Consider the following 17,976-nt stretch of genomic DNA (forward strand, 5'->3'; position numbering starts at 1 on the left):
GGATTTACAGGAAAGCCTCCTCTCTCCCATCTGTCCATTGTTTGCAGCACGCGATCCATGGCTGTCCCGAGATTCTGTAACATGGTCGCGTGCTGCTGAACGTTCTCCTCTACTGGGAGAGAAGGGCTGGCTGCACCTGCTGACTCCATTTGAGTGGTCCGTGATTCTGTCAGCGATTGGGTGCAGAGATGTAGCGGAGTCAGGCGCAGGACACACATTAGAGTAAAACAAACGAGTTTACTCAATAAAACAAACAGGCAATATACCAATAAGGAAAATACAAAAACTAACACCAACGACAATCACTAAGACACCAACAATCACGGACAAAACAGAAAGGTATGCCAGAGGGTTAAATAAGGAACATGATATGGGAATTAGAAACAGGTGTGTGTAATACAGACAAAACAAAACGAAAATGAAACATGGATTGGTGGTGACTAGAAAGCCGGTGACGTCGACCGCCGAACACCACCCGAACAAGGAGAGGGGCTGACTTCGGTGGAAGTCATGACAGTGATGTGTAAGCCGAGGAACTTAAAACTTTCCACCTTCTCCACTACTGTCCCATCGATGTGGATAGGGGGGTGCTCCCTCTGCTGTTTCCTGAAGTCCACGATCATCTCCTTTGTTTTGTTGACATTGAGTGTGAGGTCATTTTCCTGACACCACACTCCGAGGGCCCTCACCTCCTCCCTGTAGGCCGTCTCGTTGTTGTTGGTAATCAAGCTTACCACTGTAGTGTCGTCTGCAAACTTGAGTTGGAGGCGTGCATGGCCACGCAGTCATGGGTGAACAGGGAGTACAAGGAGAGGGCTGAGAACGCACCCTGGTGGGGCCCCAGTGTTGAGGATCAGCGGGGTGGAGATGTTGATACCTACCCTCACCACCTGGGGGCGGCCCGTCAGGAAGTCCAGGACCCAGTTGCACAGGGCGGGGTCGAGACCCAGGGTCTCGAGCTTGATGACGAGTTTGGAGGGTACTATGGTGTTAAATTCTGAGCTGTAGTTGATGAACAGCATTCTTGTCCAGATGGGTTAGGGCAGTGTGCAGTGTGGTTGCGATTGCGTCGTCTGTGGACCTAATGGGGCGGTAAGCAAATTGGAGTGGGTCTAGGGTGTCAGGTAGGGTGGAGGTGATATGGTCCTTGACTAGTCTCTCAAAGCACTTCATGATGACGGAAGTGAGTGCTATGGGGCGATAGTCATTTAGCTCAGTTACCTTAGCTTTCTTGGGAACAGGAACAATGGTGGCCCTCTTGAAGCATGTGGGAACAGCCAGACTGGGATAAGGCTTGAATGAATATGTCAGTAAACACACCAGCCAGCTGGTCTGCACATGCTCTGAGGACGCGGCTGGGGATGCCAACTGGGCCGGCAGCCTTGCAAGGGTTAACACGTTTAATATGTTTTACTCACATTAGCTGCAGTGAAGGAGAGCCCGCAGGTTTTGGTAGCGGGCCGTGTCAGTGGCACTGTATTGTCCTCAAAGCGAGCAAAGAAGTTTTTGAGTTTGTCTGGGAGCAAGACATCGTGGTCCGCGACGGGGCTGGTTTTCCTTTTGTAGTCCGTGATTGACTGTAGACCCTGCCACATACCTCTCGTGTCTGAGCCGTTAAATTGCGACTCTACTTTGTCTCTGTACTGATGCTTAGCTTGTTTGATTGCTACACTGTTTGTATTCGGTCATGTTTCCGATCACCTTTCCCTGATTAAAAGCAGGGGTTTGCGCTTTCAGTTTTGCGCGAATGCTGCCATCAATCCACGGTTTCTGGTTGGGGAATGTTTTAATAGACGCTGTGGGTACAACATCACCGATGCACTTGCTAAAAAACTCGCTCACCGAATCAGCGTATTCATCAATGTTATTGTCCGACGCTATGCGGAACATATCCCAGTCCACGTGATCGAAGCAATCTTGAAGCGTGGAATCCGATTGGTCGGACCAGCATTGAACAGACCTGAGCACGGGCGCTTCCTGTTTTAGTTTCTGTCTATAGGCTATGAGCAACAAAATGGAGTCGTGGTCAGCAATGGTTCAGGAATCCATGTGATTCCTAAGTAGCCACTTGTTGTTAGTATGGCTTGACCAGACCGGGTTATGTATTGTGAAGCTAGCCACAATAAGGATTAGCCACAATAGTGGAAAGAGACTAGCCACAATAAGGATAAGCCACAATATTGGAATTTGTGTTTTGCCTTCAAAATAAAAGGCCCTCTTTGAAAGTGAAGCAGAAGGTTACAATTGTCGGAATCATGCCATATTTAGACTAGATAATGTTAAACAAGGTTGGAGTGTTGTAATGTGGAGCAATGGAATGGAGTATGAGTCTACTTGGTGACACACACAGAACACAACTGTGAAGAGTTTATGCAAATATTAGCGTCGTAGTAGCTCTTATTGCGGGACTTTGACTGTGGGAAATCACTTCCCCAGTCAGCCTATTATGTGTATTTACATTTATATTGCACTGTACAGCCTTACCTAAGGATTGGGGATCAACAAAATAGTGTATCAGTCTACTCAGTACCCAAGTGCTTTATTCCCCAAACTCTTTCTCCGAGTTATCAGGCTCAAAAACATCCACGTCGTATTGTTTTTCCTCTGGAATAGTGGTCAATACACATAGTAGATTGACTGGTACAATAAATGTGTCTCAATTCACAGTGGTTTCAGAGTATAAGAGCTATGACGCTAATGTTCTCTGGGTGTCACTGAGTAGACTGATACCCAATGTCATTGATCCACAATCCAGGTAAGGCTGTACAGTGAAATAAGTATGCAATTCTAAAGTCTAATACATCCATTGTGATTAACAGATTTTTGTCAAATTAACAAATTATTGTATTTTGTTGAATTTATATAAGAAAATTCCAACCTCGTTAGCATGATCTATTCCGTTATGGCATGATTCCACTATTTGTATTAATTTGAATCATTTTCAATGTGACTTTTATTTTGAAGACGAACTGCAAATTCCAATAAGAATGTTTTATAAACAGTGGCAACCCGTCATTCAGGGCAGAGCCCCACCTGTTTTGAGCACCACACTTTTTGCCTATTTTGCTTGTTATTTTGGCATTAATACGTGTCACATATCAGTTTGCAAACAACGTAAAAGAAATATGTAATTGAGTTAATAAAGCCGCAAACAAACATGGTCTCTTTTTTGTTTCTTGAGTAAGGCAGCTCCAAAATGCAAGTGTTTCAGCCTAGCTCAGTGCTTTCTGTGGTGGTGGTGGGGCTAGCCAGCAGAAAACAGAGAGCGCTATGCCTGATTGGTTAAGTTTTCTGTCATGATTGGCTCAGTTTTCTGTCACTCATGGGACAGTACGTCATCCCCAATTCTAAGGTTAGAGCTCGAAAATGTTTGCCCCTCGTGTTCTGCCATAGAGTTATATTAGAAGTGCACATCCAAGAAGGCCCAAGGTCATTGGCCACAGATAGAATGACATCAAATCACGTTATATGTACAGTAGCTTGGATTGAACTGTCAACATCTTACTTTCAAAGTCTTCGCTAGCAATCATCATCAGTTGTCATCAAGTCGACAATCTACTGGCAAATCCTTTTTTAATCCTTGTCATATGAAGAGAAATAATGAAGAGAAATTATAGGTAAAACGTATCTGTGCTATTCAGCCATTGTATATAAAGATTACACAACAAGTTGGAAATCGCAAATTCAACAATGAGTAGTTTGGAAGGAATCAGTGACTAACTGCAAGCGTTGCAAATAAACCACTAACGAAAGCCTGGAGTGGCTGTGATTTTTTTCAGAGTTCCCACCATAAATCCAGAGAATGCCAGACTTTGATGACAAAGTTTGATGACAAAATTTACCCACAAAGGACCGCTGCGCCACCTTCACAAGGTGAGTCCAAAAATGTCTTGTATGCTGCTGCATAAATGATGTAATATGCAAGGGAGAAATGTATACAGTAGATAAGAAAGTAATACTAAGTGTATGTTGTGTAATAGAATTGTGTTATTTGACGTGTTATTTGACGTATCTTTTTTACACTGAAAGATCCAAACGGCGTTCAATGTGCCTCACCCTAATAATTTGGTCTATTTTCACCTTTTAATTTTGCCTACTGTTCTAACTGGGTGGTGCACAAATAGTCTATAACCTTTTTTAGAGAAATGTAATCATTGAATATTTTAAGAGATTTCATTGTCTGTTTGTGTGCCCATTTATTTATCCTACGGTTATATAGACAGTCGCTTGCTCATTAATGTCTTAATCGAAATTACGGATTACCTCTTATTGGCTTGTCGTCCCCTTATGCCATGTTTTTTTAATTTTTAATTTATTTATTTCACCTTTATTTAACCAGGTAAGCCAGTTGAGAACAAGTTTTCATTTACAACTGCAACCTGGCCAAGATAAAGCAAAACAGTGCGACACAAACAACACAGAGTTACACATGGAATAAACAAACATACAGTCTATAACACAATCTAAAAAATCTATATACAGTGTGTGCAAATGTAGTAAGATTAGGGAGGTAAGGCAATAAATAGGACATAGTGGCGAAATAATTACAATTTAGCAATCAAACACTGGGGTGATAGATGTGCAGAAGATGAATGTGCAAGTAGAGATACTGGGGTGCAAAGGAGCAAAAAAAGAAATAACAATATGGGGATGAGGTAGTTGGGTGGGCTATTTACAGATGGGCTGTGTACAGGTGCAATGATCGGTAAGCTTCTCTGACAGCTGATGCTTAAAGTTAGTGAGGGAGATATAAGACTCCATCTTCAGTGATTTTTGCAATTCGTTCCAGTCATTGGCAGCAGAGAACTGGAAGGAAAGGCGGCCAAAGGAAGAGTTGGCTTTGGGGATGACCATCTCAATTGTAAATCGCAATTGTCAGTGGAAACCACATTTGTTTAAGCAAGTCAGCCATATCAGCTATGTTTTTTTAATACACAGTAAATGAGGCTGAATGAACTGTTTTGCTGCCAGACAAGGCTCCGCTGACAGCCAGGTTTAGCAGTGGTAAGGTGTTGGGACTCTGCTGTTGGGACAGCTTTATGTAGACCCTAACAGTTTGTGGGCACTGTTTGTCACCGTTATAGTGCAATTAATGTATTGTTTAGTGTTGTGTTGTGGCTTTGCTGGCATGCATCCCACATTTTTGGGAGGTTTGCCCCACCAAGATTTACATACTAAAATCGCCACTGCTTAGAATAGAATAGAATTAGAATTAGAAATAGAATTAGAAACAGAATTCAGCAGCCTCCCTCCTGCGTCTGTCATGGAGAAGAGGAGCAGGACCTCTTTTGTCAGGGTTTCTCCAGAAGTAGACTTTGTCCTCAACCTTGTCTTTTTTGCCTTGGTTGAATTTCTTGATTTTAAGCTCCTTTATTTCTATAGACAACTTGTCCTGGAGCGCTTGGTTAGTTTTCATAAGTTCATTGAATATGCCATCATTTGTATTTGTATTTGTGTTTGTATTTATTATGGTCCAGCAAAATTAAGGGAGTTTATATAATTTTAAAAACATTACAATACATTCACAGATTTCACAACACACTGTGTGCCCTCAGGCCCCTACTCCACAACTACCACATATCTGTTTAGGGTTAACTTATTCCTTGCCACCCACTCTGAAACTAACTGCAGCTCTTTGTTGAGTGTTGCAGTCATTTCAGTTGCCGTAGGAGCTGATGTGTATAGCGTTGAGTCATCCCCATACATAGACACTCTGGCTTTACTCAAAGTCAGTGGCATGTCGTTAGTAAAATTTGAAAAATCAAGGGCCTAAACAGCTACCCTGGGGAATTCCTGATTCTAATTATATTATATTTGAGAGGCTTCCATTAAAGAACACCCTCTGTGTTCTGTTAGACAAGTAACTCTTTATCCACATTATAGCAGGGGGTGTAAAGCCATAACACATACGTTTTTCCAGCAGCAGACTATGATCGATAATGTCAAAAGCTGTACTGAAGTCTAACAAGACAGCCCCCACAATCATTTTATCATGAATTTCTTAAACAATCATCAGTCATTTGTGTAAGTGTTATGCTTGTTGAGTGTCCTTCCTTATAAGCATGCTGAAATTCTGTTGTCAAGTTGTTTACTGTGAAATAGCATTGTATCTGGTCAAACACAATTTTTTCACCTCTTCCATACTGACTTTACGGAATTAAAAAGTACAATTCTTGTCTTTCATAATTTGGTCCCATATACTTGGATGTGTAGTGTCAGTGTTTGTTGCTGGCATGTCATCCCTAAGTTTGTTGATCTTGCCAATGAAAAATTAATTAATTAAAGTAGTTTGCAATATCAGTGGGCTTTGTGATTAATGAGCCATCTGATTCAATGAATGAAGGAGCCGAGTTGGCTTTTTTCCCCAAATGTAATTTAAGGTACCCCAAAGCTTTTAACTATCATTCTTTATATAATTTATATTTGTTTCATAATGTAGTTTATTTTTATTTAGTTTAGTCACATGATTTCTTAATTTGCAGTACATTTGCCAGTCATTTGGGCTGCCAGACGTAATTGACATACCTTTTGCCTCATCCTTCTCAACCATACAATTTTTCAATTCCTCATCAATCCAAGGGGATTTAACAGTTCATACAGTCATTTTCTTAATGGGTGAGTCCTTATTAGTAACTGGAATAAGTAGTCATCATTAACAGTTCCTTGCAGAGCTGTGCTTTTCTCTTCAATCGTGTTATCTATTTCAATAAAATTATTTTTCAACTGGTCAACAATTTATGTATTACAGACTCAGACAGGGAGAGGTTGAACATGTCAGTGAAGACACTTGCCAGTTGATCAGCGCATGCTCGAAGCATACGTCCTGGTAATCTGTCTGGCCCTGCAGCCTTGTGAATGTTGACCTGTTTAAAGGTCTTACTCACATCGGCTGCGGAGAGCATGATCTCACAGTCGTCCGGAACAGCTGATGCTCTCATGCATGTTTCAGTGTTACTTGCCTCGAAGCGAGCATAGAAGTAATTTAACTTGTCTGGTAGGCTCGTGTCACTGGACAGCTCTCGGCTGTGTCGCTCTGTAGTATGTAATAGTTTGCAAGACCTGCCACATCCGATGCACGTCGGAGCCGGTGTAGTACGATTCGATTTTAGTCCTGTATTGACGCTTTGCCTGTTTGATGGTTCGTCTGAGGGCATAGTGGGATTTCTTATTAGCTTTGCGCTCCTTGAAAGCGGCAGCTCTACCCTTTAGCTCAGTGAGGATGTTGCCTGTAATCCATGGCTTCTGGTTGGGGTATGTTTGTACAGGTACTGTCGGGATGACGCCATCGATGCACTAATTGATGAAGCCAGTGACTGATGTGGTGTGCTCCACAATGCCATCGGAAGAATCCCTGAACATATTCCATTCTGTGCTAGCAAAACAGTCCTGTAGCTTAGCATTTGCTTCATCTGACCACTTTTTATTGACCGAGTCACTGGTGCTTGCTGTTTTCATTTTTGCTTGTAAACAGGAATCAGGAGGATAGAATTATGGTCAGATTTGCCAAATGGAGGGCAAGGAAGAGCTTTGTACGCATCTTTGTGTGAGGAGTAAAGGTGGTCTATAGTTTTTTTCCCCTCTGGTTGCACATTTAACATGCTGGTAGAGATTTGTTAAAATGGATTTACATTTCCCTGCATTAAAGTCTCCGGCCACTAGGAGCGCCGCCTCTGGAAGAAAATGTTTCTGTTCGCTTATATCGGTATACAGCTCATTGAGTGTGGTCTTAGTGCCAGCATCAGTCTGTGGTGGTATATAGACAGCTACAAAAAAATACAGATGAAAACTCTCAAGGTAGATAGTGTGGTCTACAGCTTATCATGAGATACTCTACCTCAGGTGAACAAAACCTCAAGGCATCCTTAGAAATCGTGCACCAGCTGTTGTTTACAAATATACATAGACCGTCAACCCTTGTCTTACCAGAGGCTTCTGTTCTATCCTGCCGATGCAGTGTAAAACCCGCCAGCTGTGTGTTCTTCGTGTCATCGTTCAGCCACGACTCGTGAAACATAAGATATTACAGTTTTTAATGTCCCGTTGGTAGTTTAATCTTGCTCGTAGGTAATCGATTTTATTTTCCAATGATTGCACGTTGGCCAATAGGACGTTAGCCCACTGTCAACTGTGGGACCTTATATAGACAGGTGTGTGCCTTTTCTAATCATGTGCAATCAATTTAATTTACCATAGGTGGACTACAATCAAGTTGTAGAAACATCTCAATGATGATCAATGGAAACAGGATGCACGTGAGCAATTTCGAGTCTCACAGCAAAGGGTCTGAATACTTATGTCAATAAGTTATTTCTGTTTTTTATTTCTAATAAATTGGCAAACATTTTTTTTTAAACTGGCTTTGCTTTGTCATTAAGGGTATTGTGTGTGGAATGCTGAGGAAAAATATACACTGCTCAAAAAAATAAAGGGAACACTTAAACAACACAATGTAACTCCAAGTCAATCACACTTCTGTGAAATCAAACTGTCCACTTAGGAAGCAACACTGATTGACAATAAATTTCACATGCTGTTGTGCAAATGGAATAGACAAAAGGTGGAAATTATAGGCAATTAGCAAGACACCCCCAATAAAGGAGTGGTTCTGCAGGTGGTGACCACAGACCACTTCTCAGTTCCTATGCTTCCTGGCTGATGTTTTGGTCACTTTTGAATGCTGGCGGTGCTTTCCCTCTAGTGGTAGCATGAGACGGAGTCTACAACCCACACAAGTGGCTCAGGTAGTGCAGCTCATCCAGGTTGGCACATCAATGCGAGCTGTGGCAAGAAGGTTTGCTGTGTCTGTCAGCGTAGTGTCCAGAGCATGGAGGCGCTACCAGGAGACAGGCCAGTACATCAGGAGACGTGGAGGAGGCCGTAGGAGGGCAACAACCCAGCAGCAGGACCGCTACCTCCGCCTTTGTGCAAGGAGGAGCACTGCCAGAGCCCTGCAAAATGACCTCCAGCAGGCCACAAATGTGCATGTGTCTGCTCAAACGGTCAGAAACAGACTCCATGAGGGTGGTATGAGGGCCCGACGTCCACAGGTGGGGGTTGTGCTTACAGCCCAACACCGTGCAGGACGTTTGGCATTTGCCAGAGAACACCAAGATTGGCAAATTCGCCACTGGCGCCCTGTGCTCTTCACAGATGAAAGCAGGTTCACACTGAGCACATGAGCACGTGACAGACGTGACAGAGTCTGGAGACGCCGTGGAGAACGTTCTGCTGCCTGCAACATCCTCCAGCATGACCGGTTTGGCAGTGGGTCAGTCATGGTGTGGGGTGGCATTTCTTTGGGGGGCCGCACAGCCCTCCATGTGCTCGCCAGAGGTAGCCTGACTGCCAATAGGTACCGAGATGAGATTCTCAGACCCCTTGTGAGACCATATGCTGGTGCGGTTGGCCCTGGGTTCCTCCTAATGCAAGACAATGCTAGACCTCATGTGGCTGGAGTGTGTCAGCAGTTCCTGCAAGAGGAAGGCATTGATGCTACGGACTGGCCCGCTCGTTCCCCAGACCTGAATCCAATTGAGCACATCTGGGACATCATGTCTCGCTCCATCCACCAAAGCCACGTTGCACCACAGACTGTCCAGGAGTTGGCGGATGCTTTAGTCCATGTCTGGGAGGAGATCCCTCAGGAGACCATCCGCCACCTCATCAGGAGCATGCCCAGGCGTTGTAGGGAGGTCATACAGGCACGTGGAGGCCACACACACTACTGAGCCTCATTTTGACTTGTTTTAAGGACATTACATCAAAGTTGGATCAGCCTGTAGTGTGGTTTTCCACTTTAATTTTGAGTGTGACTCCAAATCCAGACCTCCATGGGTTGATAAATTTGATTTCCATTGATAATTTTTGTGTGATTTTGTTGTCAGCACATTCAACTATGTAAAGAAAAAAGTATTTAGTAAGAATATTTCATTCATTCAGATCTAGGATGTGTTATTTTAGTGTTCCCTTAATTTTTTTGAGCAGTGTATATTTAATCAATTTTAGAATAAGGCTGTAATGTAACAAAATGTGGAAAAAGTCAAGGGGTCTGAATACTTTCTGAAGGCACTGTATGGGGCTCTGAATAATATGGAGTGTTGCTGGCCTCTTACTTCACCCATTCCATTGGCGGGCCGAATCACATCACGTACGCTTACTGCACTAAAGAAAACCCACTAACCCAACAACACTGCAGGGCATGCTGACTGAATTAAATGGAAACTATACAAAAAAATCTAACTTTCTTAAACTTTTCCCAGACCTCCAAAGTAATCCCCTGGAGAGGCATTGTTAGCATTGTTCTAAGCATTGTTGTGAAAACAGAAAATCAAATTTGGTTGTTTTTCAATTGAAAAAGTGTGAAAAAAGTGTGGGAAACCAGAAAAATAATAGGCTTTAGATGAGGCAGGTGAACCTGCAACCACAACACAATAACACTTGACATAAGATCTTCTTTAAGCATTACAGGGATATGGCTCTGAATATACAGTACCAGTCAAAAGTTTGGACACACCTACTCACTCAAGGGTTTTTCTTTATTTGTATTATTTTCTTTATTTTGACTATTTTCTACATTGTAGAATAATAGTGAAGACATCAAATCTATGATTATTTGAGCTGTTATTGCCATAATATGGCCTTTTACCAGATAGGGCCATCTTCTGTATACCACCCCCGCCTTGTCACAACACAACTGATTAGCTCAAACGCATTAAGAAGGAAAGAAATGCAACAAATTAACTTTTAACAAGGCACACCTATTAATTGACATGCATTCCAGGTGACTACTTCATGAAGCTGGTATAGAGAATACCAAGAGTGTGCAAAGCTGTCATCAAGACAAAGGGTGGCTGCTTTGAAGAATCTCAAATATAAAATATATTTTGTTTTGTATAACACTTATTTGGTTACTAGATGATTCCATATGTGTTATTTCATAGATTTGATGTCTTCACTATTATTCTACAATGTAGAAAATAGTCCAAATAAAGAAAAACCCTTGAATGAGTAATTGTGTTCAAACTTTTGACTGGTACTGTATGTTCTTGGAAACAAATATCTGGTGGCACTGCTGAGACATTAATGCACTCCAGACCAATAAGTTGCACATTCAAATCCCGAGAGCATTTATGCACACTTGAGGCTATATTCTATCATTTCCGTGCTAGCGAACACCTGCATAGCTGTCACACCCTGACCAAACCAAAATAGAGACATAAAAAGCTCTATAAGGTCAGGGTGTGATTTGGGTGGGCATTCTATGTTCATTTTTCTATGTTTTGTATTTATTTGTTTTGGCCGGGTGTGGTTCTCAATCAGGGACAGCTGTCTATCGTTGTCTCTGATTGGGAACCATACTTAGGTAGCTTTTTTCCACCTGTGTTTTGTGGGTAGTTATTTTCTGTTTAGTGTTTTCTGCACCTGACAGGACTGTTTCGGTTTCGTTTCTCACTTTGTTTATTTTGTTCGAGTGTTTGTTGAGTTAATAAAAATCATGAACACTTACCACGCTGCGCTTTGGTCCGATCCTCCTTCATGCAACGATGACCGTTTCGGTTGTTTTGTCAGAGTAGAGCTGTCAAATCCACAAGCAGAGTCTCCTGCCATTACACCTGAAGTGTAAATAGCCATTGGCTGCACGGAGCTGCATTAATGTGGCTACAATCCCGGTAACGGGATCGATATGACAACAGCCAGTGGAAGTGCAGGGCGCCAAATTCAAACAACAGAAATCTCATAATTAAAATTCCTCAAACATACATGTGTCTTATACCATTTTAAAGGTAATCTTGCTGTTAATCCCACCAAAGTGTCCGATTTCAAATAGGATTTTCAGCGAAAGCACCACAAACGATTATGTTAGGTCACCGCCAAATCACAGACAAACACAGTCATTTTTCCAGCCAAAGATAGGAGTCACAAAAAGCACAAATAGAGATAAAATTAATCAAGAACCTTTAATTATCTTCATCAGATGACACTCATAGGACTTCATGTTACACAATACATGCATGTTTTGTTTGATAAAGTTCATATTTATATAAAAAAATCTGAGTTTACATTGGTGTGTTACGTTCACTAGTTCCAAAAACATCCAGTGATTTTGCATAGCCACATCCATTCAACAGAAATACTCATAAATGTAGATGATAATACAAGTTATACACATGGAATTATAGATATACCTCTCCTTAATGCAACCGCTGTGTCAGATTTCAAAAAAACTTTACGGAAAAAGGAAACCATGCAATAATCTGAGATGGCGCTCAGAACAATAGTCAAATTAGCCGCCATGTTGAAGTCAACAGAAACCAGAAATTACATGATAAATATTCCCTTACCTTTGATGATCTTCATCAGAATGCACTCCCAGGAATCCCAGGTCCACAATAAATGCTTGATTTGTTCGATAATGTCCGTTATTTATGTCCTATTAGCTAATTTTGTTAGCGCGTTTGGTAAACAATTCCAAAGTCACGAAGCGCGTTCCCTAAAAGCTGACGAAATGTCCAAAAGTTCAGTAACAGTCAGTAGAAACATGTCAAACGATGTATTGAATCAGTCTTTAAAATGTTGTTAACATAAATCATGAATAACGTTCCAACCGGAGAATTACATTGACTTCAGATGAGCGATGGAACAGAGCTTCCTCTCATGTGAACGTGCATGGTGAAAACATGGTCAGGTCATGGCAGACCTGACTAATTCCTGTCTCATTCGGCCCTCCTTCACAGTAGAGGCATCAGACAAAGTTCCACAGACTGTTGACATCTAGTGGAAGCCGTAGGAAGTGCAAACTCATTCATATATCAAGGGGATTTCAATGGGAACTGTGTTAAAACCTACCAACCTCAGATTTCTCACTTCCTGTTTGGATTTCTCCTCAGGTTTTTGCCTGCCATATGAGTTCTGTTATACTCACAGACATAATTCAAACAGTTTTAGAAACTTCAGAGTGTTTTCTATCCAATACTAATATGCATATATTAGCAACTATGACTGAGGAGCAGGCCGTTTACTCTGGGCACCTCTGTGCACCTTTCATCCAAGCTACTTAATACTGCCCCTGCAGCCACAAGAAGTTAAGAGAAATCCCATACAGCATTGTTTTCAAGTTGGAACACTTGAATGTGATATGTAATCTACACCTCGATAAGACTAATAGAAATCCTCCTTATTTTCATTAATTATTCTCAATTTGAGTGTCGTTATTTCTATATAACCTACACTTTCTCGTTCTGAACTTTTAACGCGAGTAGGACGGTGTTGCTTTGTGCCAATGACCACACAAGCAGCTGCTTACACCTCTGACACCCTAAAACACCACCTCTGCAGGTATCGGCTATCGCGTGTTTGTGCTTGATCTGACTGAATCTAGGCCTTAACGTCAATTGTGCCGGTGTACTGTTACTTTTTAGCTGGTATTGTCAGATAATTGTACGATTATTGACTTGATTCTGTGCAACTTAGCGAAGTGCAGAAATGTATTATTGCCAATAAATCTGTGGCCGATCTCAGTCATTGCCACAATCAATCAATCAATCAAATGTATTTATGAAACCCTTTTTACATCAGTAGATGTCACAAAGTTCTTATACAGAAACCCAGCATTAAACCCTAAAAGTACAAGTTTTGCAGCTCTGTTGGCAAAGCATGAAATGCAGGTTGCTGTCATTTAATAGGTTGTGAGTTCAAATCTTAGTTGTGGTTGTGTCCCAAGTGGGCTAACCAAAGTTGAGGTCAATTCCATTTAAGTTCCAGTCAATTAAGGATGTAAACCAGATTCCATTTCCTACATTTCTGGTGAGAAATATATTTAATTAGATTTAGATTTGTTGTGTACTTCCTGAATACAGTTAATTGTTGTATATTTACTGACAAACTACAGTTCAGCTGTAGAAATACATTAAAAGTTGTTTCCACTATTTAATATTTTAACAGTTTGTGCCAGTATCGGATCTAGTATCCCAAAAAACATTTAATTGAAGAATCCTTACTGTTGACCAATCACCGACGAAGGGGCGTAGACTTCAGCTACCGAACTTCAGCTTGCCTCAAGAAACATTTTTGTCTGCACAAACTACCAAAAAAAAACTTCCCAAAGACCAAAACGAACAACAATGTCACAAAATGTCATCATAATATATGCACAAAGTGTTTCGAACTGTTTCACATGGGAAGCATCCGGATGCTATGAGAGTGTAGTCTCAATTTATGATATGTTGAACCACATGATTTCACAACTTTTTTTTTTAAACACTTCTCTTGTGACTTTTCACATGTAAAATCAAGTGAAAACTTGTTTTTGGAAGAGTTCACATGTGAAAACTTGTTTTTGGAACACTTCACATGTGACATTTCAGATGTGAACATGGGTTTTTGAAACACTTCATCTGTGATCACATGTTTTACAATGCACAATTTCATGTGTTATCCCTGTTCAGCTAAAATATGACCTCAACTGGAATTTGAACTCACCAGTGGATGCTCGTCAGAGGAGGAAGTGGAGGACCATCCTCCTCAGTGAATTTCATGAAAACATAATGTTTAAATTTTTTTGAAAGTTATCCTTTTAAGATAAAAAATATACTAAATATAATCACATGTCACCAAATGATTGATTAAAACAGCATATTTTGCAAAGAAGGTCTACAGTAGCCTCAACAGCACTCTGTAGGGTAGCACCATGGTGTAGCCGGAGGACTGCTAGCTTTCGTCCTCCTCTGAGTACATTGACTTCAATACAAAACCTAGGAGGCTCATGGTTCTCACCCCCTTCCATAGACTTACACAGTAGTTATGACAGTTTAATTATGACAGCTTCCAGAGGACGTCCTCCAACCTATCAGAGCTCTTGCAGCATGAACTGACATGTTGTCCACCAAATCAAAGGATCAGAGAATTCATCTAGTACTTAAAGTATAAGCTACAGCTAGCTAGCACTGCAGTGTATAAAATGTGGTGAGTAGTTGACTCAAAGAGAGAGAAAGAAAATAGTTGTGAACAAATTAAATTATTCCTAAATGAAAGAAAACAAGAGGGAATAGAGAGAGCGATATCATCATTTCTTTCACTTTCAGTTTCACTTACTTTGCTAGAAAATGCAGCTAGCTAGTTTAGCCTACTGAAACACCCTGCTCAAACAGAGGGATGCTATGTTAGCTAGCTGGCTATGACTATCAAACACAACACTGGAACTCTTCCAAGTCAAGGTAAACTTTTGGTTTTACTAATGTATTGCCCACCGGGGCACATCGGTGTAACTGCTAAACTGACTGTACACTGTAACATTACTGCATGATTGTAGCGGGTTTACTAACGAGTTATTTCTATTAGCTATGTTGACTATGACATTACTTCAGCTAATATGGTGACAATGATGTAGGCTGTGTGTAGTGGTTTGACTTGGAAAGGTTTTTTCACCTGGTGATGTGTTGTGCATTGAAGTCCACAAGGGAAGGGAAGAGCTGAAAGGAGGAGAGTGCATAACATAGATGTGAGATGGAATACAACGTGGCTGCTATGAAACTGTGAACTGTGTTTAGGTGTGATCAGGGGTGTATTCATTCCGCCGATTCTGTTGAAAAACGTTTCTTAAGCCTGAAACAAATGGAACAAAATGGGGATAAACACACCGGATTTTGTCCAATATAAACTTTTTTTGCAACTGTTGGACTAAGGATTACAGCAAATATCAGCTAGATGCAGGCAAGAGTGTGCAAGCCGGTATTGAATGTCACTGTCTGTCACATCAAATTTGTCTCTCGACCTGTGTGCACCTACATTGTAAACTTACATTCATAGGCTAGGTTGTATCATGTAGTAACATGTAGTAGCCTAAACCTAACACTGTTACATTGAACTGGGTGAATGGAATATGAATACCAGTCGTCCAATATGCTGTAATAGAAATCAGACCATGCTCATGAAAATAAATTGGCCTCCCTCATCTGAAACGGCCACTGGAACTCACAATATCTGAATCTGAGAAACGCTGATCTTTCGTCTGCTCAATAAAGTCTGTAGCATTCCCCTAAACATTCATTACCTGTAATACATCTCTGCACTTAGTGAAAGAGGGCCATCTGCACTGGTTAGTCTGACTAGTCTCTCATAATTTATTTAATTGACTTATTTCAGCAAAATCAAGGGGTTTTCTGTATAGTTGTCTAATGTTGGTGGGCATAGTATTCTGTTTTAATGTTACTGCTGAATCCCTATGATAAATGTAATCGTCTTTCTTGTGTATTTTTACCGAGGCTGATTTACTTTGAAGTCCAAAGTGTTGGAATTACAGGAGAACACACAGACATGACACAGACATGGTGGCGTAGCAGGAAGATCGGAATGCCGTGAACGTAAAGGTTGTGAGATGTTGAATAATAATTTCCATATAAACTTACACAATGTAGCGAAGTGTGTCAGTTGAAAGCATTTTGTCATAATGATTATTTATATTTCTGTGAAATCTCATGTGAAAATGTTGATCCACATGTGAAAAGTTATGTGATCATGTGAAACTTCATGTGAAATATTATCACGTGAAGTGTTCCAAAAATACATAGTTTCAAATGATTTCACGTGAAAATCCACATCATCAAACGTGAAGTGTTCCAAAAACAACTGGTTTCCCCCCCAAAAAATCATGTGATTTTCCACATGTGAAATCATGTGGTGTTTCCGTAAGGTACCTTCTAATACAACTGAGTCCTGCTGTGGTTAAAACATGCTTTGTCATTTTCAGGAGAAACATTCAATACCATAGAGGTACAGTCAAGGACATTACAGGTCATCATGTTTGCACATTGTATACTGGAAACTGCTCAGAGGGAATGAAAAGCATCACACAGCGATAGCATCAAACAGCTAAAGTCCCTCAACAGAGCTTCACATACACAGCAAATTGTCCAGTGTAAAATCAACACTGACAGTGTTAAATTGAACACTGAGCCAGTGTCTATACAGGTCCACACTTTTAAGTGTTAAATTAACACTGTGCTTAGTGCTGACGCTATTATATACTTTATATACTTTAACACTTTGTCAGTGTTATTAACACCAACGCTGGGGTTATTTTACACCATTGAGTTTAAATCTCACTCCTAGAGAGTGCATGCGCGTGTGTGAGACGGGGTGAATCTATTCCTGTCATACATGAGACTGTGTAAGACAGAAGGACAATGCTATGGCTACGTGAGGCTGCCCAAGGCTCTTACCTCATCCGGAACATCCCGGAGTCCTGTCTAGTTTATCATAGAGATACCTTATAACACAACTGTCTGTATTCTACTGTCAGTGAGACATGCAGTAAGGCCCTTGCACATTTCATCTTTCCAGGGAAAAAATAGGAGCATCATGTTTGCATGTTGTACGGTTGCATGCTGCTCAGAAGGAATGAATAACATCACACAGACATTGTAGCATTAACAACAGCATCCCACATAGATAACATCAAACATCTAACATCACTCAACAGAACAACACATAGATCCAGAGAGGTCATGAACAGGAACTGTAGGATGGTCATATATCGGTGCAGGATATAACTGAGATACAGGAGGACCAGAACAGGCTGGGAGAGGGACACACTGGTAACAACAGGTGAGCTCTACTTTCAGTCATACTGGGTGTTACATAAGTTCTTTGTGTTGTATTAACTATACAACAAACCACTGAGCCAACACACATAGAACTGCTATAATGCAGCATATTATGCTGGAACAACTTATTAGAGTTAATTACATGTTTTGATCACAGATGGCTAAAATAGGTACAGTACCACAAAATGTATAGAAAATAATGATGTTAAAGGCAACTTGGGAAAAAAATATTGTTCATCAAATGTATACAAAATCATTGTTTTTGCCCTTACCTCAACATTTTTCAGAGATGGCGTGGTTGGCCTGTGTGATCATCCTAAGCTCAGGTCAGTGTGTGCGTGCCTGCGTGCTTGTGCTTGGGTATGTGTCCGTCCGT

The sequence above is a fragment of the Salvelinus namaycush genome, chromosome 19 (assembly GCF_016432855.1).
Source record: "Salvelinus namaycush isolate Seneca chromosome 19, SaNama_1.0, whole genome shotgun sequence".
NCBI classification, from domain to species: Eukaryota; Metazoa; Chordata; class Actinopteri; order Salmoniformes; family Salmonidae; genus Salvelinus; species Salvelinus namaycush.